The 23,649-nt window shown below is 49.9% G+C and overlaps 1 protein-coding gene across 2 annotated transcripts in view; it reads left to right on the forward strand.

Annotated features, from left to right (window-relative positions):
- The first annotated feature begins 401 nt into the window (after nucleotides 1–401).
- The window catches only part of LOC137438736 (GTPase-activating protein and VPS9 domain-containing protein 1), a 154,243-nt gene continuing 130,995 nt past the window's right edge, over nucleotides 402–23,649 (forward strand). The window contains exon 1 of one of the 2 annotated variants that reach the window (XM_068134045.2): nucleotides 402–531. The gene's annotated coding sequence lies outside the window, so the exon portion shown is untranslated. The other variant, XM_068134043.2, reaches the window with a different exon arrangement.

Genomic DNA, 23,649 nt, shown 5'->3' on the forward strand with positions numbered 1-23,649 from the left:
AGAAATAAATAATTTTTATTTCGAGAAACTCGAGCACCCCTCAAGAACCTCTCGGATACCTTATTTAGGACTGCAATCCCCCATCAGTCAGATAAAAGGATTCCGTGTACGTTTCATTCATGAAAGATTTAAATTTGTGCCTCACAACATTTATAACACGCAAGTATTGCGATAAACGCACCTTGAGTAAAGTTGTAGCAAATGTAATCCCACTTTTGTCAAGTGCAATTGGAAAGAAAATTACGCAAACAAAAGGCTTGCACCATCCACGATCCTTGGCCGCGATGACGTTGCCGCGTGTCATTTGGTGACGTCATTGCGGAGGCGTGTTTTGTAAGTTCGCCGGTGGAGGAGAGAAACTTTTGGAATTCGACGCTGGTCGCTGGAGAGCGTGGCCGTGGCTTAGCGAGTCTCCTTTTAAAAAAATGGGAGATTTCCAAAGCGGCGAGTGGAAGTGGATTCGTTTCGTTTCGATGTGTAACAAAAGCAGGTGTTAGGGCTTTGGTTGGGAGGCGATCCTTCTTCGGACAGGTACCGCGTTAATTACTGTGCTTTTAATTGTTGTCAACCGGTTCGGTACGTGGAGCGAGGGGAGCGAGGGGAGCGAGGATTTTAGAGACGGATGCATTGACGGTGAAGACCAAGTACGAGTTGGTGGAGGATCGAACAGGTGAGTTGGGTTGGAGCGCGAGCGAGGTCTAGATTTGGTACCTGGAGGAATCGTGATCTCGGGATTGGAGTGGGAAGACAGACAAGGGGTTGGGCTGGGTGCTAAACACTGGTGGTGGTGGTGGGATCGAGGAGAGACGTCATTGTTACGAAATGCCATTGACAATGAAGTTTGTGTGTCCGGTTTCCAAATGCCAAAAAGGAAAGGCACGTAATGGCGCGAAGATGGAATGATTCATCGGATGAGAGTTTGCTAAACTGTGGCACTTTCTCCTGTGCCTATTCATCGGCCTCCTTTACCCAATTGTTCCTTCCTCTATTGCATGACCGCTTGTGCGGGTGCGGGTGTTTGTGCCTATTTGCTAAGAAGCTATCGTGGGATCAAAAGTGTGACTGTCCTTTGAATCCCATGATTCCAGCAAAGCAGGAGCAATTTGATGAGTAATGTTGTTGGATTGTGACTCGGGTTGATATAGAAGAAGAAGCCAACGAAGAATGGAGCAAATAACAATTGCATTCTCTTTGAAGATCTTGGACGGTCGTGCATGTCGGTTCAAGTTGTTTTCTGCCTGCGGGGTTTGGATTGTTATGGTTAAGCTGTTTCGGGAAAAGGAGAAAATTTGTGATTTTGTGAGGCGATGTGTGAGACGTGTTTCTTTTCTCCATTTTATGGACTCTTGCACTGATTCGTCGAAACATTTCCAGAATGCAGCGAATAATATTGTTTGCGTCACCTCTGTCCAGCTGATCTTGTGCTTGTGTATCCAGGAATGCCTCTCTCCACAATTGAGCAACTCAATGGCCGTGTCTTGTTTTATTCCTTTATTATTTATGTATTATTTTGTTGTTGTTTTTTAACTTCCTCCTCCACCTGTACTTTGTCACAAAAATGATAAATTGAACTTGCTTGCATTCTGTGTGGAACTGCATCTTGGGTAATTGCACGTACCACACTGGATTTCGGTGTAAGCAGAGATCCGGGAGCGTGTTTTTGGTTGAGATTCTTTGTATGTCTGTATCTTTGTGTGTCTCCTCTATCTTTGTATGTCTCCTCTATCTTTGTATGTCTCCTCTATCTTTGTATGTCTATCTTTGTATGTCTCCTCTATCTTTGTATGTCTCCTCTGTCTTTGCATATCTCCTCTATCTTTGCATGTCTCTGTCTTTGTGTGTCTTCTCTGTTTTTGTATTCTCGTATGTCCCCTCTGTCTTTGTACGTTTCTCTTTCTTTCTTTTGTCTGTCTGTCTCTTTCTTTCAGTGTTTGTGCTTGTAAGATTGTTGTGTCTCGGTTTGGCCGAGGAAGTCACTTTCTTTTTTTTTGGCCCAAGTCTTTAATGAACTGGCTGACCAAGTCTGAAATTTGAATGAAGCTGATTTGGGTTTACATTTCTAATTTGTTCAGGGTGCCAGCGATAACTCACCTACTCTTTGTGAAAAATACTGAGTGGGATTTTTAACTTCCACAAACAAGCATGGCTGGCAGATGGGTCTTCCGGCTTAACATCCTCACGGTGGATGGCAGACACATTGATGCGTCGCCTTGCATCTCAAACGCCAGGATGATAGTTTATAGCTCCGTCGATATTCAAACCCAGGCTAGATGACTGAGTTTGCGTTCCCTCTACTCCAGGCTATCCTCGCAGCCTGAAGGTGTTATAACCTCCATTCTGTTTGAATTTCTCCAAAACTGGGTTGGTGAAGTCAAATAATTACTAACTTTATTTTCTGTAAGTCATGTGAGATTACTGACTCAACCGGTAAGGCATCTTTTTACTGATCTCGAAACGCCGCTCTGACAAAGTTCCCTTTCTCCTCTCCATTCATTTCCCTTCAAGATTCCCAAAAGTAATTCCAAGCCCTCCCACCTTTCTCCGCTACCCTACATCCCCTCTTATGTACTCAAAGGCGCCTTTGGCTTTCTCTGGATCTCGTCTAGACTTCTCAATAGCAACAATTATAATCCACGCAATAACGTTGATAAATATTTTCTGCTCGATGTTTGGGTCCTTTGTTTTGGTCGGGACACAGTTTCATTTCATTGCTCATTTATTCTTGAGTAGTTTCCATCCCTTAATAGATTATGTTGTGTTTATTCTTGAGTAGTTTCCATCTCTAAATAGATGATGTTTTAGCGGTTGCCGAAGACGATAAGAAGAGGCCATTTCGTTGGGTACAAAAGGTAGTTTATTGTACAGAAATCTCCAGCAACTGCTAACGAACGGAAGTCGTAACGGCTTATATAAAACAAGCACCCTCTTCGGAGGGCGTGGCTCCAACAGCCGCGCGTGCGTCACGACGACACAACCAAACGTCCGTGTGCGTGGGTTAGACCAAACCCATTGTAATGGTAACCGTCACATGCGGATAAGTGAATAAGGTAACCGTGACATGTGCATAAGGTAACCACTACATGCGCCCCCCCAGAAGGCACGCCACGGGCGTGTACGTAGTTCGCAGGTGGAACGGAGCCGGGCCGCAGGTGGAACGGAGCCGGGCCGCGGGTGGAACAGAGCCGGGCCGCGGGTGGAACCGAGCCGGGCCGCGGGTGGAACAGAGCCGGGCCGCGGGTGGAACCGAGCCGGGCCGCGGGTGGAATAGAGCCGGGCCACGGGTGGAACAGCGGTAGCAGTTGTAGTTGCAGCAGTAGGAATTGCGGGAGTGGCGAGCACCAGTGCGCGCGAAGGTAACAAAGCAGCCGTGCGTGCGCAAGAGATGAGCAGCATCAGCCTCGGGATCCGCCATAGGAGCAGTAGTAGGAATTGCGGGAGTGGCGAGCAGCGGTATCAGCCTCGGGATCCGTCGTAGGAGCAGTAGTAGGAGTTGCGGGAGTGGTGGGCGGGGCGTGGCGGCGCCCACGAGGTGTGCAGCAGCAGGAATTGCGGGAGTGGCGAGCAGCAGCATCAGCCTCGGGATCCGTCGTAGGAGCAGTAGTAGGAGTGGCGAGCAGCAGTACTCGGCCTGTGTGCGCAGAGGCGACGAAGTAGCAGTACTCGGCCTGTGTGCGCGAAGGCGACGGGCAGCAGTACTCGGCCTGTGTGCGCGGAGGCGACGAGCAGCGGTGCTCGGCCTGTGTGCGCGAAGGCGACGAGCAGCGGTGCCCGGCCTGTGAGCGCGGAGGCGACGAAGTAGCCGTACTCGGCCTGTGTGCGCGAAGGCGACGAAGTAGCCGTGCCGCCAACGCCCCGTAACGGCGTCCTTCGGAGGGTCCCGGAGCTGGTTCGCCCCTCCAGTGTGGAAGAAATTGCGGTCGCAATCCTGCCATGTTCATTCGGCCCCCGAATACGTTCGGGGGCAACAGGGTCACCAGTTTAGCGGTTGCCGAAGACGATAAGAAGAGGCCATTTCGTTGGGTACAAAAGGTAGTTTATTGTACAGAAATCTCCAGCAACTGCTAACGAACGGAAGTCGTAACGGCTTATATAAAACAAGCACCCTCTTCGGAGGGCGTGGCTCCAACAGCCGCGCGTGCGTCGCGACGACACAACCAAACGTCCGTGTGCGTGGGTTAGACCAAACCCATCGTAATGGTAACCATCACATGCGGATAAGTGAATAAGTTAACCGCGACATGTGCATAAGGTAACCACTACAATGTTGTGTTTATTCTTGAGTAATTTCTATCTCTTAATAGATTATGTTGTGTTTATTCTTGAGTAGTTGCCATCTCTTAATAGATTATGTTGTGTTTATTCTTGAGTAGTTTCCATCTCTAAATAGATTATGTTGTGTTTATTCTTGAGTAGTTTCCATCTCTTAATAGATTATGTTGTGTTTATTCTTGAATAGTTTCCATCTCTTAATAGATTATGTTGTGTTTATTCTTGAATAGTTTCTATCTCTTAATAGATTATGTTGTGTTTATTCTTGAGTCGTTTCTATCTCTTAATAGATTATGTTGTGTTTATTCTTGAATAGTTTCTATCTCTTAATAGATTATGTTGTGTTTATTCTTGAGTAGTTTCTGTCTCTTAATAGATTATGTTGTGTTTATTCTTGAGTAGTTTCTGTCTCTTAATAGATTATGTTGTGTTTATTCTTGAGTAGTTTCTATCTCCGAATAGATTATGTTGTGTTTATTCTTGAGTAGTTTCTGTCTCTTAATAGATTATGTTGTGTTTATTCTTGAGTAGTTTCTATCTCTTAATAGATTATGTTGTGTTTATTCTTGAGTAGTTTCCATCTCTTAATAGATTATGTTGTGTTTATTCTTGAGTAGTTTCTATCTCTTAATAGATTATGTTGTGTTTATTCTTGAATAGTTTCCATCTCTTAATAGATTATGTTGTGTTTATTCTTGAGTAGTTTCTATCTCTTAATAGATTATGTTGTGTTTATTCTTGAGTAGTTTCGATATCTTAATAGATTATGTTGTGTTTATTCTTGAATAGTTTCTATCTCTTAATAGATTATGTTGTGGAGCTATGCTCGCACAATAAAGCCGGACAAAATGGACGACACCAGGAACGAAGTTTCACTGAGATATTTATTTTAGCTCAACTCGAAAGAACTCAAAAGCACTGAATAGCCCGTTAACACGGGCGGCAATTTATATCAAAAGTTCACCACACAAAAGCCACGCCTCTCAGGCGGGGCGTGGTATGCAAATAAGTCAGCCACGCCTCTCAACGGGGCATGGTATGCAAATCGAGAGTCCGCCCGGGCAAGGCAAGTCCGAACACGTCTGGGCAAGTAACCGCCCGCCTGTTACGTCATCGGCCGGTGCAAGGTGATTGTGTCATGCTTCCGGTAACCGCTACATGCGCCCCCCCAGAATTGACTTGCACCGGGAGAGTCAGTTTGAGGGGGGTCTTGATGACCCGGCCGAAACGACCCCTGGCGACTCGTGTGGGGGTGGTAGGTGGCGTGGCGGTGGATGGTCGGGCATGGGGCTTGGTTGACGGGAGACTGCCCTGTCGTGGAGGAAGGGCCAACCGTGGAGGTTGGTCGAGGTCCAATATAGGACGGCTTGAGGCGATCCATGGAGATGCGGTCCGGTTTGCCGCCGATGTCAATGATGAACGACTTGTCGTCCCTCTTCAGGACCCGGAAAGGTCCATCGTACGGCGGCCGGAGTGGTCCCCGGTGTGCGTCGTTCCGGATAAAAACGTACTCCGCAGTGCGAAGTGCTGGGGGCACGTGGGGTTGGGGGCAGCCGTAGAGGGACGTGGGCACGGGGGCAAATCTCCTGGCGGCCTCCTGGAGGACCGAGCGTTGGCGAGCCGTGGACCAGGGGCCGGTGGCACCAGGGATGAACTCGCCCGGCACGCGCAGTGGCTGGCCGTAGACCAGCTCGGCGGTGGAAGCCTGGAGGTCCTCTTTAGGGGCTGTTCGGAGGCCCAATAGGACCCACGGGAGCCTGTCGGCCCAACCGTCGTCCTGGAGGCTGGCCCTGAGAGCGGCCTTCATCGAGCGGTGGAACGTCTCGCACAAGCCGTTGGCTTGGGGGTGGTAGGCCGTGGTGCGGTGTAGCTTGACCCCCAAGGCCTGGGCGACCGCGCCCCAAAGCTCGGAGGTGAATTGTGGGCCTCTGTCGGAGGAGATGTCCGAGGGGGCACCGAAACGGGCAATCCAGGTGCCAATGGAGGCCTGCGCCACGTCGGCGGATGTTGTTGATGCCAGCGGGACGGCCTCCGGCCACCTGGTGGTCCTGTCCACCATCGTGAGGAGGTGGGTGAAGCCCCGCGAGGAGGGAAGGGGGCCCACCAGGTCCACATTGACGTGGTTGAAGCGCCGCGCGGGCACGTCGAATGGTGCCAACGGGGCCTGGGTGTGCCGGTGGACCTTCGCGCGCTGGCAGGCGACACAGGCGTTGGCCCAGTCGCGGACGTCCTCACGGAGCCAGTGCCAGACAAATTTCGCTGCCACGAGCTTCTGCGACGCTTTCCGGCCCGGGTGGGAAAGGCCGTGGAGGGCGTCAAAAATGTGCCGCTGCCATCCGGTGGGCACGATGGGGCGAGGTTGGCCCAGGGAAACGTCGCACAGGAGAACTGTGCCTGTGTCCTCGAAGGGGACGTCGGCCAACCGCAGGCCTGTGTCCGCTGTCCGGAGGGCTTGCACCGTGGGGTCAGCAGTCTGGTCGGCCGCCATGCGGGCAAAGTCCACACCGAGGTGGACGGCGTTCGCACCGGACCGGGAGAGGTAATCGGCCACAGCGTTGTCCTTGCCCGCGACGTGCCGGATGTCCGTCGTAAATTCGGACACGGCGTAGAGATGGCGCTGCTGGCGGGCAGACCACGGCTCTGCAACCTTGGCCATGGCGAAGACCAGGGGTTTGTGGTCCACAAACGCCGTGAACGGGCGGCCCTCTAAAAGATGGCGGAAGTGGCGAACGGCCAGGTGAAGGCCGAGGAGCTCGCGGTCGAAAGCGCTATACTTGCGCTCGTTAGGGCGAAGCTGCCGGCTGAAGAAGGCCAGCGGTTGCCAAGCCCCGTTCACCCACTGTTCATGCACGGTGCCCACCGCGTAGTCGGAAGCGTCCGTGGTGAGGGCGATGGGTACGTCAAGCGCCGGGTGCGCCAGTATGGTCGCGTTGGCGAGGGCCAGCTTTGCGCCCGTGAACGCCTCGTCCATCTCTTTGGTCCAGGCGACGTCGTGCTTGGCCGGCTTGCCCCGGAGGGCTTCGTACAGGGGGCGCATGTGTTGGGCGGCGCGAGGCACGAACCGGTGGTAGAAATTTACCATCCCCAAAATTCCTGTAGGGCCTTGATGGAGCGGGGGCACGGGAAACTTGTGACTGCCTCCACCTTGGTAGGCAGCGGGACGGGACCGCGCTTCGTGATGCGGTGCCCCAGGAAGTCGACGGCCGTTACGCCAAACTGGCATTTCGCCGGGTTGATGATGAGGCCGTGCTGGCCGAGGCGCTCAAAAAGCGTGTGCAGGTGGATGAGGTGCTCCGCCCGGGTAGAGCTGGCGACGAGAATGTCGTCCAAGTAGACGAAAAGGAAGGTGAGGTCGCGCAGCACGCTGTGCATCAGCCGCTGGAAGGCCTGGGCCGCGTTAAGGCCGAACGGCATTCGGAGGAACTCGAAGAGGCCAAAAGGTGTGATTACCGCCATCTTCGGCACGTCGGCCGGCCGAACGGGTACCTGGTGGTAGCCCCGAATGAGGTCGACCTTGGAAAAGATCACCCGCCCCGCCAAACAGGCGGAAAAGTCCTGTATGTGTGGTATCGGGTACCAGTTGGGGGGTGGTGGCGTCGTTGAGGCGGCGGTAATCGCCGCATGGTCGCCATCCGCCACCCGGTTTGGGCACGATGTGCAGGGGCGAGGTCCACTCGCTATTCGAGCGCCGCACAATGCCCAATCGCTCCAGCGCGTCGAATTCCGCCTTCGACACGGCGAGTTTGGTCGGGTCGAGGCGACGAGCCCTGGCGTAGACCGGTGGACCTGTGGTCGGGATGTGGTGTTCGATGCCGTGTTTGACGGCGACGGCCGAAAACGTCGGCTGCGTGAGGGCGGGAAACTCGGCGAGCAGGCGGGTGAAATCGTCCGCGGCCAGGAGCGCGCAGGCTAGCTTGGTTGGTGTGGAGCCGCTCAATGAGCAAGCGAGCCAGCTGAAGGTCTCCGCATTGATGAGCCGACGCCGTTTGACATCCACCAAAAGCCCATGCGTGCACAGAAAATCTGCACCCCGCAAGGCCATCGGCACGTTCGCCGTGATGAAGTCCCACCTGAAGCGCTGGCCCCCGAAGCAGAATGCGACGCTGCGCGAACCGAAGGTGCGGATGGAGGAGCCATTTGCGGCGACCAAGGCAGGGCCGCAAAGGGCGGCCTGTTTGTCCTGCACCGAGGTGGGTATCACGCTCAGCTGAGCGCCGGTGTCGCACAAAAAACGCCGCCCGGACGCTGTGTCCGTGACAAACAGAAGGCTGCCTGAATGGCTGACGCTCATGGCAGGCAGCGAGCGCCGGCCTGGTCGTTTCCCGACCTGCCGAAAGTGCACGGTGGGCGGCACGTTCTGGCCTTCTGCCCGAACCTGGTGTGGTAGTAGCACATGGTCCGCTCTGGTGGAGGCTCCGGCGGTCGCGTCGGGTTCGGTCGACGGGGCGTCGCGGCGGCCGCTGCCGCCAGTGGCGCTAACTCGGCCGGTGGTGGCGCCGGTCGTGGCGCGGGCGTTGCTTCGGTCGGCCCAGGGTGCCATGCGGCCGCTCCGACGTGTCGCCTGGCTGAGAAAAATTTGTCGGCCTCCTTGGCCAGGGCGCGAGGGTCCGTGATGGGCGAATTAGCCAAAGCTAATCGTACCTGCCCGGGTAGCTGCCGGAGGAACAGCTCGTGGAAGAGGAAATCTGGGCTGTGGTCACCGAGTAGAGCAAGCATGTGGTCCATGCGTTCGGATGGACGGGCCTCACCCAGCTCCGGTAGGTCGAGCAGTTGTCGCGCGCGTTCGGTCTCCGTGAGTCCAAACGCACCGAGGAGTAGGCCTTTGAGCGCGCTGTATTTGGCGGCGTTCGGCAGGTTCTGTAGGAAGCTCAGGACCCGGGCAGCAGTGGAGGCGTTAAGCGCGGAGACCACATAGTGGTAGCGCGTCGTGTCCTCCGTAATGTTCCGCAGGGCGAATTGAGAAGCCGCTTGGACGAACCAGACGGCCGCGTGCGATTCCCAAAAGCCAGGGAGCTTCGAAGCTACAGATGACTCCATCGCCATGTTCTTGAAAAGGGGTCACCAATTGTGGAGCTATGCTCGCACAATAAAGCCGGACAAAATGGACGACACCAGGAACGAAGTTTCACTGAGATATTTATTTTAGCTCAACTCGAAAGAACTCAAAAGCACTGAATAGCCCGTTAACACGGGCGGCAATTTATATCAAACGTTCATCACACAAAAGCCACGCCTCTCAGGCGGGGCGTGGTATGCAAATAAGTCAGCCACGCCTCTCAACGGGGCATGGTATGCAAATCGAGAGTCCGCCCGGGCAAGGCAAGTCCGGACACGTCCGGGCGAGTCCGGGCAAGTAACCGCCCGCCTGTTACGTCATCGGCCGGTGCAAGGTGATTGTGTCATGCTTCCGGTAACCGCTACAATGTTGTGTTTATTCTTGAGTAGTTTCCATCTCTTAATAGATTATGTTGTGTTTATTCTTGAGTAATTTCTATCTCTTAATAGATTTATGTCAGAACGGTAAGGGATCCTTATAAACACTTCCATTAACGAAAATATCTGCAAATAAAACAGACACACACACACACACACACACACACACACACACACACACACACACACACACACACACACACGTGTCCATTGGACAACGCTCAAGGTTGCCTATTGGTCACAGTTGGGTGGAAATAACGAGTCTTCTTTCGATTAGCCCTTTGGTTCTTGGGGAATCCACAAAGCCAGACGAACAAAGAAGGCAAACGGATCCCGACCATTGCTGTCTTTGATTATCTTTGATTCGATGGACTCATTATTCATCACTCTTAATATTTCTAGCACCTGGCACGTTTAGCAGTACAATCACCAACATTGTGCTTGTGGGTGGCCAATCACTTGTCGGCTATTTTTGTCCCCCGGCGCACAGCGGAGCGAAAGGGGGACAATGGTTTTCCCGTCCGTCCGTCAGTGTGTGCGTGCGGGCGTGCGTGTTTGCGTGCGGGCGGGCGGGCGTGCGTGCGTAAGCGAAGGACCGCATTCGAATTTGGTGTGTGGGTGCAACCCACGTCAAAATCCAAGATGGCCGACGCCATGTATGTCTGATGCCATGTATGTCTGAACCTTGTGAGATGAATATCTTGAAAACTAAGGGAAGTACCAACTTCTAATTTTGGTGTGTGGGTGTATCTCGGCATAAGGAAGAACGCTATTGAAATTTGGGTCGCCACGTCAAAATCCAAGATGGCCGCTACCATATATATGTCTGAAACTTATGAGCGAAATATCTTGAAAAATAAGCGAAGTACCAACTTCTAATCTGGTGTGTGGGTGTATCTCGGCACAAGCAAGAACGCTGTTTAAAATTGGGTCGCCACGTCAAAATCCAAGATGGCCGCCGCCATGTATGTCTGAACCTTGTGAGCAAAATATCTCGAAAAATAAGCGAAGTACCAACTTCTAATCTGGTGTGTGGGTGTATCTCGGCACAAGGAAGAATGTTGTTTAAAATTGGGTCGCCACGTCAAAATCCAATATGGCCGCCACCATATATATGTCTGAACCTTGTGAGCAAAATATCTCGAAAAATAAGCGAAGTACCAACTTCTAATCTGGTGTGTGGTTGTATCTCGGCACAAGGAAGAAGGCTATTGAAAATTGGGTCGCCACGTCAAAATCCAAGATGGCCGCCGCCATGTATGTCTGAACCTTGTGAGTGGAATATCTTGAAAAATAAGCGAAGTACCAACTTATAATCTGGTGTGTGGGTGTATCTAGGCATAAGGAAGAACGCCATTGAAAATTGGGTCGCCACGTCAAAATCCAAGATGGCCGCTTCCATGTATGTCTGAACCTTGTGAGCGAAATATCATATCATAGCATGTTTTCTGCGTCTTCCACTTTGTCAACTCACATCACTTCACCGACGGGGGACCTAGGCGTAACGCTTGTCCGTGCTGTGCTCGGGCTTGATTTGCTGAAAGCTGCATGTTTGCGTTGTGATTGGACGGTTCGCTGCATGGTTCTGTTGAACGATTGGCCTGATGTGGTGGTGACGTAAGGGGTCAGCGAAGTACAACTTGCACATTGAACTTTGTACTTCTCAGGTGATGGAGCTTGAAGCTTAAAGTAAAACTTGAATGAAAAACTGAAATTGCCTTGGCCTGTCTGTGCTTGCATCTCTTTACACCTATGATGCAAGGAACCAGGTTCAAATCCCACTTACCATATGTATTTGGCCACTGTCTACAAATGTCTGTGTAATTAATGTAAAAGTACATTGATCTCCACTGATTGAGTTTTTGTCTTGCATGTGATTTATGTACCAGCTCCTCCATGAACCTCAGATCAATGTAATGATAAACTGAAATGATTATATATGTACAAGTAGAGCATTACACACACTTGGCTGATATGGACAGAGGTGATTGTCGACAAACTATAACATGATTGTTTTCAATCACTGGCAGTGTTGTTATATTGTTCAACAAATTGTTAAATATTATCCATTAACCTTTGTACAACATTAGAGAAAGTTATTGATTGATGAAAATGGGGACGTCAATGATGCATGAACTGCGGTGCTTGATGGCAGGGATTTGATGGAGGATGTGCTTGACCTTTGGGGGATGTGACGTCATGTGTGACCCTAACCACTCCATATTGGGTGGTTCAGCAAAACAATAACGTTTAAAATTTGAAAAAGAATTATGTATATATTCAGTCCATCTTCTTCAAATTGAGCAAATAATTTTCTGTGATGCAAAATATTTGATCATCCTCCCAACTCTGCCCAGATGATGAGAAAGCATTTCCGATTCGTAAACTAAATCCAGAAGTTTTACCTTTTTCTCCATTGGAAATCCCAACCACAGGCTTTGGTTTCCCATTTCTGGTTTCAAAAACCCCAATTTTGACCAACATTAAAAAAAATAGTCACCAATGGACAAACCAACAAACCAAACCAGTTAGGAAAGTGTGTGTGTGTGTGTGTATGTGTGTGTGTGTGTGTGTGTGTGTATTTATATATATATATATATATATATATAATTATATATATATGTATGTATGTATGTATGTATATATTTGTATATATATATATATATATATATATATATATATATATATATATATATATATATATATATATATATATATATATATATATATATATATATATATATATATATATATATATATATATATATATATATATATATGTGATGAGGTATTATTAAATTGTTAGATGAGTTCATCTTCAATGCACTTTCACACACTTACATACCCATACAAACACTCGCATCCGGGGTCTGCCTAGCAGGCACATAAGACATCGGCCATTATAAAGCTCGCAGTGTTAGTGTGAGACATCCCGGAGACTCAATAGCTCAGTGGGCTGTCACCATGTAAGTGATGAGGTTCAGAGGTTCGAGTCCTGGGATGTCAGAATTTTTTCACTCTAGCCCCATGCAGGAATTTACTTCCTGTTTATTATATGTATGTGTATATATATATATATATATATATATATATATATATATATATATATATATATATGTATGTATATGTATGTATGTATATATATATATGTATATATATGTATGTATATATATATATGTATATATATGTATGTATATATATATATGTATATATATGTATGTATATATATATATGTATGTATATATATGTATGTATATATATGTATGTATATATATGTATATATATGTATGTATATATATGTATGTATATATATGTATGTATATATATGTATATATATGTATGTATATATATGTATGTATATATATATGTATGTATATATATATGTATGTATATATATGTATATGTATATATATGTATATGTATATATATGTATATGTATATATATTGTTATAGATCGCGGTTAGGATGTTATAGACCGAGCGGTGGTTTAAAACCGCGACCTAACAAAACTCACCCGATTCACCCAGACTTTGGCCGGATCGCACCGCAGCTGCTCAATGAGGGGAAAAGACAAAAACGACGAATGCAAAGAGGAAAAGGAATAAAACGAGAAGACGTACAGACGAGTAATGGGTTTTATTATTTACACACACAAGCAAAAAGGAGCAATCAAGTTTTATTTACAACACATAAGACGCAGGTGACACAGTGCAAATTTAGCTTACCTACAGGCTTAACTTATCCCAGGACAGAACAAACAGAACGCTGACTCACGCGGGGGATGCCAGGAATGGCAGAAGGTGGATGGCTGGAGGGAGAGGGAGAGGTCCAAGGGGGGTCCCGCAGCACAACCGGCGCGTTCAGCAGCCGCCGTTCCTCTTTGGCCCTGCTCCAAACCGCCGTTCAGGCCCCCTTTGGCGGTTGGGTGGTCTTGCGGCTGCGGCCTCCGTCCGCTGCGTTCCCAGGACTTGTCTCACTCGCTTTTCACCACCGACTCCTCACCACCGCAACCAACTGTGACCACTGACCCTCCTTTTGCAACCGACTCAGACCAACTCTTCTCTCTCTCTTTCTCGGTGCGACCAACTCCTCCTCTCTCTCTCTCTCTTTCTCCGACCAACCCAGAGTGCATCTCTCTTTCTTCTTCTTTTTTTCTTCTCATCTCATGCTCATCTCCAAGGCCTCTCTGATAAAGCAGTCCCTTACAGTCGCTTTTATCACCTCCAGCGAAATCAAGCCGCCGACTCCGAGGGCACACCTACCGGGTCACTCACCGCGGCCCTGGTTGGTCGCGCGACCCTCGGGCTCCGCCCCAGACGACGACGGGCGGGCGCGCCCCTCCCCTCCTCTGACGAGGTGGAGACACGCCTTTCTTCCCTGACTCGAGCCTCGTGGTCAATGGCGGTTATTGGAGGGGAGGTGATTGGGAATCGAGGCTCAGCAATGACGAGAGGGGATGTAATATGGCAATCGAGGGTCGGCAATCACGAAAGGGGGGATGTGAAGGAAATGGGGATTTTTGGGGATGGGAATGGAAGGGGATCTATTCTCTTTCACTGGTGCAATGGAGTATTTCAATTAATGGGAGACACAGCCTTATCTTAAAACACAGAATAAGATATAACTATCGAACATGAATATCCTATGATTGGCTGACGTGTATGCTTGTGGACTATGGGACGCCCTTTTGATCTTACACAGCTCCGGAGGCAGGAGGCACAGCACAACAACAATAATAATAATCATACAGCACACAATAAAAAAAATATATATACAGTCCTCATATCCACAACACTGCACTCTCCTCCTCTTAGGCACGTCCCGGGCCTACAACTTTTAGCTTTAGCGTGACACGTAGGTGTAGTTCCCTCTATTTTTAACCTGACCCTGAGTGCGACAGTTTAAACATAAATAAATGTGTCCCGCTGCTCCATTGCACCCTGCCTAACAGACTTTCGCCCACAGTTAACCGAATTGCGGAATGGTCTTCAAACTATACACTGACGGTGGGGAGCATTATTTACAATGACTCTGCTTTTATTTACAAAACTAACCCAGGACCTGTAATTGTTCTTTCTGGGGGGGAGACAGTCTGCTCTGCATCAATGCACCATGAAAGCACCTATAACGCACCAACACACCCTCAAGCACCAATCAGTGCAGTCACCACTGTTCATCAATAAAATAAATTCAACAACCCCTAACCCTGCAGGTGTCTCTTGCTCTTCGGCTCCCTCTGCTGGTGATTATTATTTGTCTTCCAGATGTTGTCATTTTCATTTTGCTTTGCTTACTGGCGGCCTATTTTCAATAAAGTGTGCCCAATGTGTCCTTATTTATTTTATTTATGGCCCACAGGGCCGACTAGTGTGGTTCACCTGTGGGGCATCGGTGCCCTGTGGCCAAGGTCCGCCAGCAAGATTTCGGGCCCTCATGGCCGGTTCCAGCAGAGGGGCCATGCCCCAACCCATGGGGTCCATAGGTGGTGCTCGGCCACAGACATGTGGTCCATAATGTGGTGCATCGATGCAGACAGCTGGTTCTGGGAATTTCGGGCGCACAATGGCCGACCCACGCACGCTCCCCTCGGCGCCCAACGGCGCTCAGGTCCTCATGTGGGAGACAAAAAGGGGGGACAAGACAGATGAGCGAGGGGTAAGGTCTCAAGGGTACACATCAAAAAGGGCAATGCAAGGCGAAATGCGTATGGAGGGCGAAGTGAGAAAGCTCGTCCCTACCGTACGTCACCCCCCTGTTACCGAGCCCACCCTTGCCCTTACCCCATATGTACAAAACCTACACATTACCAATTCGTCACTACTGTCACGTCTTCCCCATATTTCCCCTATATCAAATTCGTCACCACAATCCCTCTACTTCAAAAATTTGCCATCATCAATTCATCATCAATCCTCATAAGGAGGCAGAGATGGAACATCAAAGCACAATGTCACACCCACGTCATGATGCGTCTCACATTCCAAACATTTGCACAATAAAAAATAATAAAACATGGCATGGTGTGGAGTTACCTGTCACCTCCGGTGAGTGGGTGCAGATGGTGCGAGGAGATCCTTCATCCTAACTATCCTCTAAATGACTTTAACACACTTTACACTACCCGGGGTCTTTCTCCGGCCAAACCATTGGCCCTCTTACACTATGGGTTCTAAAAACCAATTCCCATTGGCCAAACTGTGGTGCTTTTCAATTTGGGGTCTCACTCCCCCGATTCATCTCCCGGTGCCCTCGCACAATTTCTGGGCCGCGACGTGTAGCTCTCCCAACAGGTCTACCCACCTGCACACCTCCACCACTGTAGTTGCCACCCGAGCTTACCTAGCTCCTCACCCTAACCTATCTAACTGGGGGCAGCCCCTCTCCTGGCTCTGTCACCCCATGGTGCCCTCTGGCACTGGGCTACCCGGGTCCGTCCTCCGGATCCTCGGGCCCCATCCACACAACTACTACCGGCTCCCAGAGCCCACCTGCGGCCTCACCTGGCCGACATCCTTACAGTGGTGGAGTGCCCAAACAACTACACACACTAACAGGCTACACGCCCAGCCATTTCCACAACACCAACGCACCCATCCACATACCATTCTGTCACCCGCACCACAGATGCCAATATCCAACTACAATTTACCTATACCCTCTACCTAACACTTACACTACCCGCCCCGGGTATCCGTGATGGGGGTCCACTCTTCCCCCATTCACACCTTCGCACCATCCACTCCACTCCACAATTTCCGCCATACTCACTCCACGACCATCCATTCCACTACTCCATACCATTTATTCCATACACCTGTCTTTCATTCACCTGTCGTTGCACACCTGTGCAATCTCACCTGGTGCCACCTGCACCCTCCTCCTCTTTCTGGACCAGTTGGTCAACGCAACACACATCACCATCACTCACTCATACACTGCTCCACACACCTGTTCAGTTGCACACCTGTGCAATCACACCTGTTCCATTCTCACCTGTTCAATCCTCACACGCACGGCATCATCTCAGCTAACTACTCCCCTCTGAAACTTGCGCTTCCCAGTCGTCCCTTTAAACTATTGCGCTCCCACGTCATTATCATCCACACTAAACTACCTGCGTCCCCACTACAGGTATCAATCACTAACTAAACTTAACGTTACCTAAGGTCATCTTCGCTAGATCCCTACACACCATATCCTAACCCACCCGGGCTAGTTTTCACTGCCATACACCCCATAAGCTATTGCTCCTTTGCCCCCACCTGTGAGGGATGGTGGATTTGCCATCCCACCACATCGGGGGTCTCTCACTACCAATTTCGCTCGTCCAAATCCAACAATTCAAAAATTTTCCATTTACTGCCAATTCCATTCACTTTTCTAAATTTCGTTTTAAATCACTATCACTATCACCATCACCCGTCTACTTATTACATCCTCTCGGTGCGCCAATTCACATCTACAGCCCGGCTTCGTACAGCCGAGCAATGAACGCGGGTCGTTTTGTGCCAGCGGCTGGATACGTCCCGCATTCGGGGCAGGGACGGAGGCTTACCCGGGCCGAGATCCCATGCACCACTTCGGCGTGGAGCCATCCAATGTCCCGATCTCGACCTGCCGGCACGTCTCAATAGAAAGTGGTCGCCATGACGACCCTTCCTATCGGGCTGCCCGCTCCGCCTAGTGGAGCCCGGACGCGGCCGCTCCACGCGAGGCCCAGCGTGGATCGCGCACGGCGGTCCTTTCGAACCCGCCGTGGCTCGGATCTCCGCTGGTTCTCGCGGCACGCGAAGCCCGGCACGCACCGAGGGCCCGATCCGGCTAAAAGTCGACCTAACCTTTAACCCGGTTATCGTCGACGCCTCACCTGCAGGCTTACATGCATACGCTACCCCTTTCGTGCTCATACATGCAGCCGTTCCCATTCTCCTCGTACCTTTCCTTACACACCCCGGTACACTCACTCCGCCCATCGACTTGGTCACACACCTGACCACCGAACACCTTGGCACACATTCGTCGCTCGCACACCTCACCAATACACCTCTTCACGCCCCTTTCTCGGTCACCTCCTTTGTGACAATCACAGGTGTGCTCTCACCCGCACACCCAACCACGTGTCTCACTACCAATTCCAGCGTGCATTCCCACTCACGCTCTACCATTCCAGGTGTGCATCCTTCTATTCCAGGTGTACATCCTCGCTCACCTGCCACAACCAACTCACGCTCCGTTTCACTCTCACTACTCTCACCTCCACTCTCGGTCGCGCACTCACCCTTACTCTTGACAGCATGCGCTTTCCCCATGCACCCGTCCGTAACACACCTTTCTCGCGCATCCTCCCGCGCACACTTCTTCATTACTTCCTCCGTAACACTCACCACAGGCATGCATTCTCCCTTACTCTTGACAGCATGCGCTTTCCCCATGCACCCGTCCGTTACACACCTTTCTCGCGCATCCTCCCACGCACACTTCTTCGTTACTTCCTCCGTAACACTCACCACACCGCGCTTCCCTGTGCTCCCTCGCACACGCGCTTCGACCAACTCACTCTTGACGGTACACTCACTCCTCGGCGTGCACTTTTTCCTCCCACACCCCATGGTCGGACATTCTCGCACACCTCTTTTTTCGCACACCTGTCCTGTCACACACCTCACCAACGGCCTTTCACGAACACCCGGATCCAAACCAATCCCCAAGCCGACTGAATCTCCCCTCACATCATGTACATTGCCACTCACCTCCGTACCTCGTCGCACCTCCTTTGCCACCTGCAAACTTTTTATTTGGTTAGTGAGCATCACATCATGATTTGAACACAGACCTTGTACATATTCCATGACTTCCTCCTTTATCTCCCTCTTAGTTTCTGTCCGTCCCTTCTTAATTTCACTCACCTCTTCTCCCACTTCCTCTAGTTTTTGTTTAACCTCTTTTATTTCTCGGTGCGTCCCCTCAAGTTCGTCCTCTAAGGCTACCGTGACCGTCTCTATGTGCATCCTCACCTGCCGGTCCTTTGTCTCCATTATCTCTGTCACCTCCTCCACCCTCATTGTCAGTTCCTCCCGTACCATCTGACATTGCCTCTGCGTCGCTATTAATTCGTTTTTAATTTCTTTTTGTGTCGCCTTTAACCCTCCTAGTACCGCAGTGTTCTTTTGAACCTGCTCCACTAACTTAGTTTGTCCCTCTGTCAGCTGCTCCACCTCCTCCGTCAGATCTTCTATTCCCCCTTGTAACTTAGCCGTATTATTCCTCACTTCTTTCTCGATACGCTTTTCGCCTCGCTTTACCTCCTCGCGTAGCCCCGAGACCTCCTCACTCACCCCTCGTCGTATTTCCTCCATCTGGTTCCCCATCTGTTCGATTTCCCGGGCGGATTGTTCCCCTATTTCCCGCAATTTGTCCTCCATCCTATTTTCTAACCCCATTAACCCATTTTTCACCCCCTCTAACTGATTCTCCTGGGCAGCCATTCTGTTTTCCACCCCCGTTAACCCATTCTTTACCTCTTTTATCCCGTTGTCTAACCCCTCAAAATTATTGTCTAACTTCCCAAATTTCCTGTCTAACCCCTCACCAGTACCCCTCGCTTCGTCCCTCATTACCCCCATTTGGCCCTCCAATCGCTCACCCTGAGCATCCATCCGGTTCCCCATTACCCCCAATTGCTCACTCTGAGCATCCATCCGGTTCCCCATTACCCCCAATTGCTCACTCTGAGCATCCATCCGGCCCTCCAATCGCTCACTATTCTGGGCCATAAGGGCCTTCATTTGTATAAAAAAAAGGTTCAAATCCATTGGCATCTCCGGTTCGACTACCGCGACCATGGGCGTGGCTAAATGTGGCGCCGCTGTAATCACGTGCGCTAGAGCGCCATTTTGTGCACCTGAAATTCCCGCAACCACATTGCCATTTTCCTCCTCCCTTTCTTCCCCGAAGTCCTGGGTTACTTCTAACCCCTCTATCTCTCCCACCGGCATCCCGTCGCCTTGGACAGCCATGGCGCGATTTCAAAATTCGGCTCTTCCTTTAAAACAAAACAAATTTCGTACTTTATAATTTTGAGCGCGTGAAGCGCGCTCCGGGTCGATCTCACTCCCCGACACCAATTGTTATAGTACTAACACAATTGGTGTCCAAAATTTGGGCTAAATAAATTTAGTCCCAGGTTCGAATCCAACTCCTGACAACCAATTGTTATAGATCGCGGTTAGGATGTTATAGACCGAGCGGTGGTTTAAAACCGCGACCTAACAAAACTCACCCGATTCACCCAGACTTTGGCCGGATCGCACCGCAGCTGCTCAATGAGGGGAAAAGACAAAAACGACGAATGCAAAGAGGAAAAGGAATAAAACGAGAAGACGTACAGACGAGTAATGGGTTTTATTATTTACACACACAAGCAAAAAGGAGCAATCAAGTTTTATTTACAACACATAAGACGCAGGTGACACAGTGCAAATTTAGCTTACCTACAGGCTTAACTTATCCCAGGACAGAACAAACAGAACGCTGACTCACGCGGGGGATGCCAGGAATGGCAGAAGGTGGATGGCTGGAGGGAGAGGGAGAGGTCCAAGGGGGGTCCCGCAGCACAACCGGCGCGTTCAGCAGCCGCCGTTCCTCTTTGGCCCTGCTCCAAACCGCCGTTCAGGCCCCCTTTGGCGGTTGGGTGGTCTTGCGGCTGCGGCCTCCGTCCGCTGCGTTCCCAGGACTTGTCTCACTCGCTTTTCACCACCGACTCCTCACCACCGCAACCAACTGTGACCACTGACCCTCCTTTTGCAACCGACTCAGACCAACTCTTCTCTCTCTCTTTCTCGGTGCGACCAACTCCTCCTCTCTCTCTCTCTCTTTCTCCGACCAACCCAGAGTGCATCTCTCTTTCTTCTTCTTTTTTTCTTCTCATCTCATGCTCATCTCCAAGGCCTCTCTGATAAAGCAGTCCCTTACAGTCGCTTTTATCACCTCCAGCGAAATCAAGCCGCCGACTCCGAGGGCACACCTACCGGGTCACTCACCGCGGCCCTGGTTGGTCGCGCGACCCTCGGGCTCCGCCCCAGACGACGACGGGCGGGCGCGCCCCTCCCCTCCTCTGACGAGGTGGAGACACGCCTTTCTTCCCTGACTCGAGCCTCGTGGTCAATGGCGGTTATTGGAGGGGAGGTGATTGGGAATCGAGGCTCAGCAATGACGAGAGGGGATGTAATATGGCAATCGAGGGTCGGCAATCACGAAAGGGGGGATGTGAAGGAAATGGGGATTTTTGGGGATGGGAATGGAAGGGGATCTATTCTCTTTCACTGGTGCAATGGAGTATTTCAATTAATGGGAGACACAGCCTTATCTTAAAACACAGAATAAGATATAACTATCGAACATGAATATCCTATGATTGGCTGACGTGTATGCTTGTGGACTATGGGACGCCCTTTTGATCTTACACAGCTCCGGAGGCAGGAGGCACAGCACAACAACAATAATAATAATCATACAGCACACAATAAAAAAAATATATATACAGTCCTCATATCCACAACAATATATATATATATATATATATATATATATATGAATGATCGTTTTAAGGCCATTTTCGCCGCTAGAGCGGGTGTTAGCCTTGCGGGGTTCCCTGTTTGAGGCAATGTTTTTATGGCCGGATGCCCTTCCTGACGCCAACCCTTGGTCACGCTCCTACGATGCGCAGGGATACGGTGTACCTATTCTAAATCGGGGTACACACCGTGATCAATCGGGATGCACACACACCATATGGCTATATATATATGGCTATATATATATATATGACTATATGTGTATATATATGGCTATATATATTGTTGTGGATATGAGAATGGTTTTTTTTTTTGTTGTTGTTATTGTGTAAATTGTTGTTAAAATATCGCCCTCCTTACTCCAGTGTTGTATAAAGGTCAAAGGGCGTTCCCGTAGTTAGTTCCATAAAGCATACATGAAGGACACCATAATATCCCTGTTCAGTAGTTTATTTCCTTATTATGTGTATTAGGGTAAGGCCTTGTCTTCCATTAAGATGACACTCCATTGCACCAGGTGAAATAAGAGTAGATTCCGTTCACATTCCCTTATAGTCAATTGCCAACTACATCCCCTCCAAGCCTCAATTGCCAACTGCACTGGGCAGTTTGTCAGGTTTGCTACAGCTGTGGGTTGTTGATTTCACCCCAAGACTCCATTAGCCACGAGGTGATCTCGGAGCCGAAGGTGGGAGGAGTCAGCCCAGCGCCGGGAACAAGGCATGGCCTTGCCAATGCCTCCTCTAAGGGCGGGGTCGGGAGGTCGCTCGACCAACCAGGGCCGAGGTGAGCTCACCGATGGGCATGTCCTGGACACCAGCGGCTTGATCGCCTGAGGCGCTATAAAGAGCGCGTGCGGAAGCCTTTGAAGAGAGACGTGCAAAGAGAGGTGCGTCAGAGAGTTGGCAGTACACAAGCAGCGCAGAGCAGAGAGGAGGGAGAAGGAGTTCTGAGAGCAAGCATTGAGAGAAGGAGTTCTGAGAGCAAGCATTGAGAGAGAGAGTCCTGAGAGCAAGCAAGAGGAGTACCACGAGCAGTACCAGCAGCTTTAAACTCCACCAAGCAGCGTTGGCTCCACCAGGCAGCTTTAACTCGACCGGCGGAGCTCGTCCCGCGGCAGCTCGCATGACCGCAGCTTGGGCGTTGACGGCGGTGCCGACCGTGGCCGCGGAGGAACGGAGCTGCCGCACCCGGCCCGACCATGACCCAGTTCCAGTGGACCTTCCTCTCCCTCCAGCCATCCACCTCCTGCCATTCCTGTCATCATTCCCCGCGTGAGTCTGTCTTTGTTTGTTCTGTCCCTGGGTATTAATTAAGCCTGTATAGTTAAGCTAAGTTTCGCTGTGTCGCCTTGCCTCTTCTGTAAATTATTTTATTATCCTTCCTTCTCCTTGGTTTTTTTGGTCTTGTAAATAGTAAATAAATTATATTTGTATTCCTTACCCTTTGTCTTTCTTCTTCTTCTTCACATCCTTCGCTTTAGTCTTTTCCCCATTGAATATCTGTGGCGCGATTCGGCCAACGTTCAGGAATCGGGTTAGTCGGGGTAACTGTTAGGGCCGCGGTGCCATCCGCTCGGCAAACCAACATCTTATCCGCGGTCCGTAACAATATATATGACTATATATGTATATATATGGCTATATATATATATGGCTATCTCTATATATAAAGGAGTGTGTGTGTGTGTGTGTGTGTGTGTGTGTGTGTGTGTGTGTGTGTGTGTGTGTGTGTGTGTGTGTGTGTGTGTGTGTGTGTGTGTGTGTGTGTGTGTCTGTCTGGATGTCCGCTTATAACTCAAGAACTACACATCGGAGAAAAGTTTTAGACACAGATTCGGAATCAGCATAAAATCCCGGTGGTTTTAGGCTACGTTTTATTTTAATATCAATGGTTTAAAAAAACCACGCCAGCTGCAATTCCATGGTGTAGTTTGTGGTGGCGCTAGACGTTCGGGGTGTATTGCAATGGTTTGTCGGGTTTGGCTGTGGGTCCAGAATAGCTCCCATTTCCTTATGTTCCTCCACTTTTATTTTGATTCTTCTGTTACAACGCCTTCCTTATCTACCTTATATCCCCCCCGACGAGGCCTCTATATAATTTCATGCGGCAGAATTTCATGCATTTTGAGTGAAAGAGGTGAGACGAAGTTGTAGGAGGAAGAAGAGGCGCGGTCACTGTGGAGGCCTCGATTGTGAGTGGAAATGGCGGGAATTGCGTTTGTATCGCAAAGTAAAGGATCTGCATTCATTTCTGAACTTGCATTGGTGGATTGTTATACATCTGCATTATTTTTCATAAAAAAACTTTATGTTGAACTTGAAGGCTCAAAGCACGGACTATATATATAGCCCTCATTGAGGTAAAAATAAAA

This window comes from Myxine glutinosa, chromosome 13 (assembly GCF_964187855.1).
Source record: "Myxine glutinosa chromosome 13, kmMyxGlut1.1, whole genome shotgun sequence".
In the NCBI taxonomy this organism is placed as follows: Eukaryota; Metazoa; Chordata; class Myxini; order Myxiniformes; family Myxinidae; genus Myxine; species Myxine glutinosa.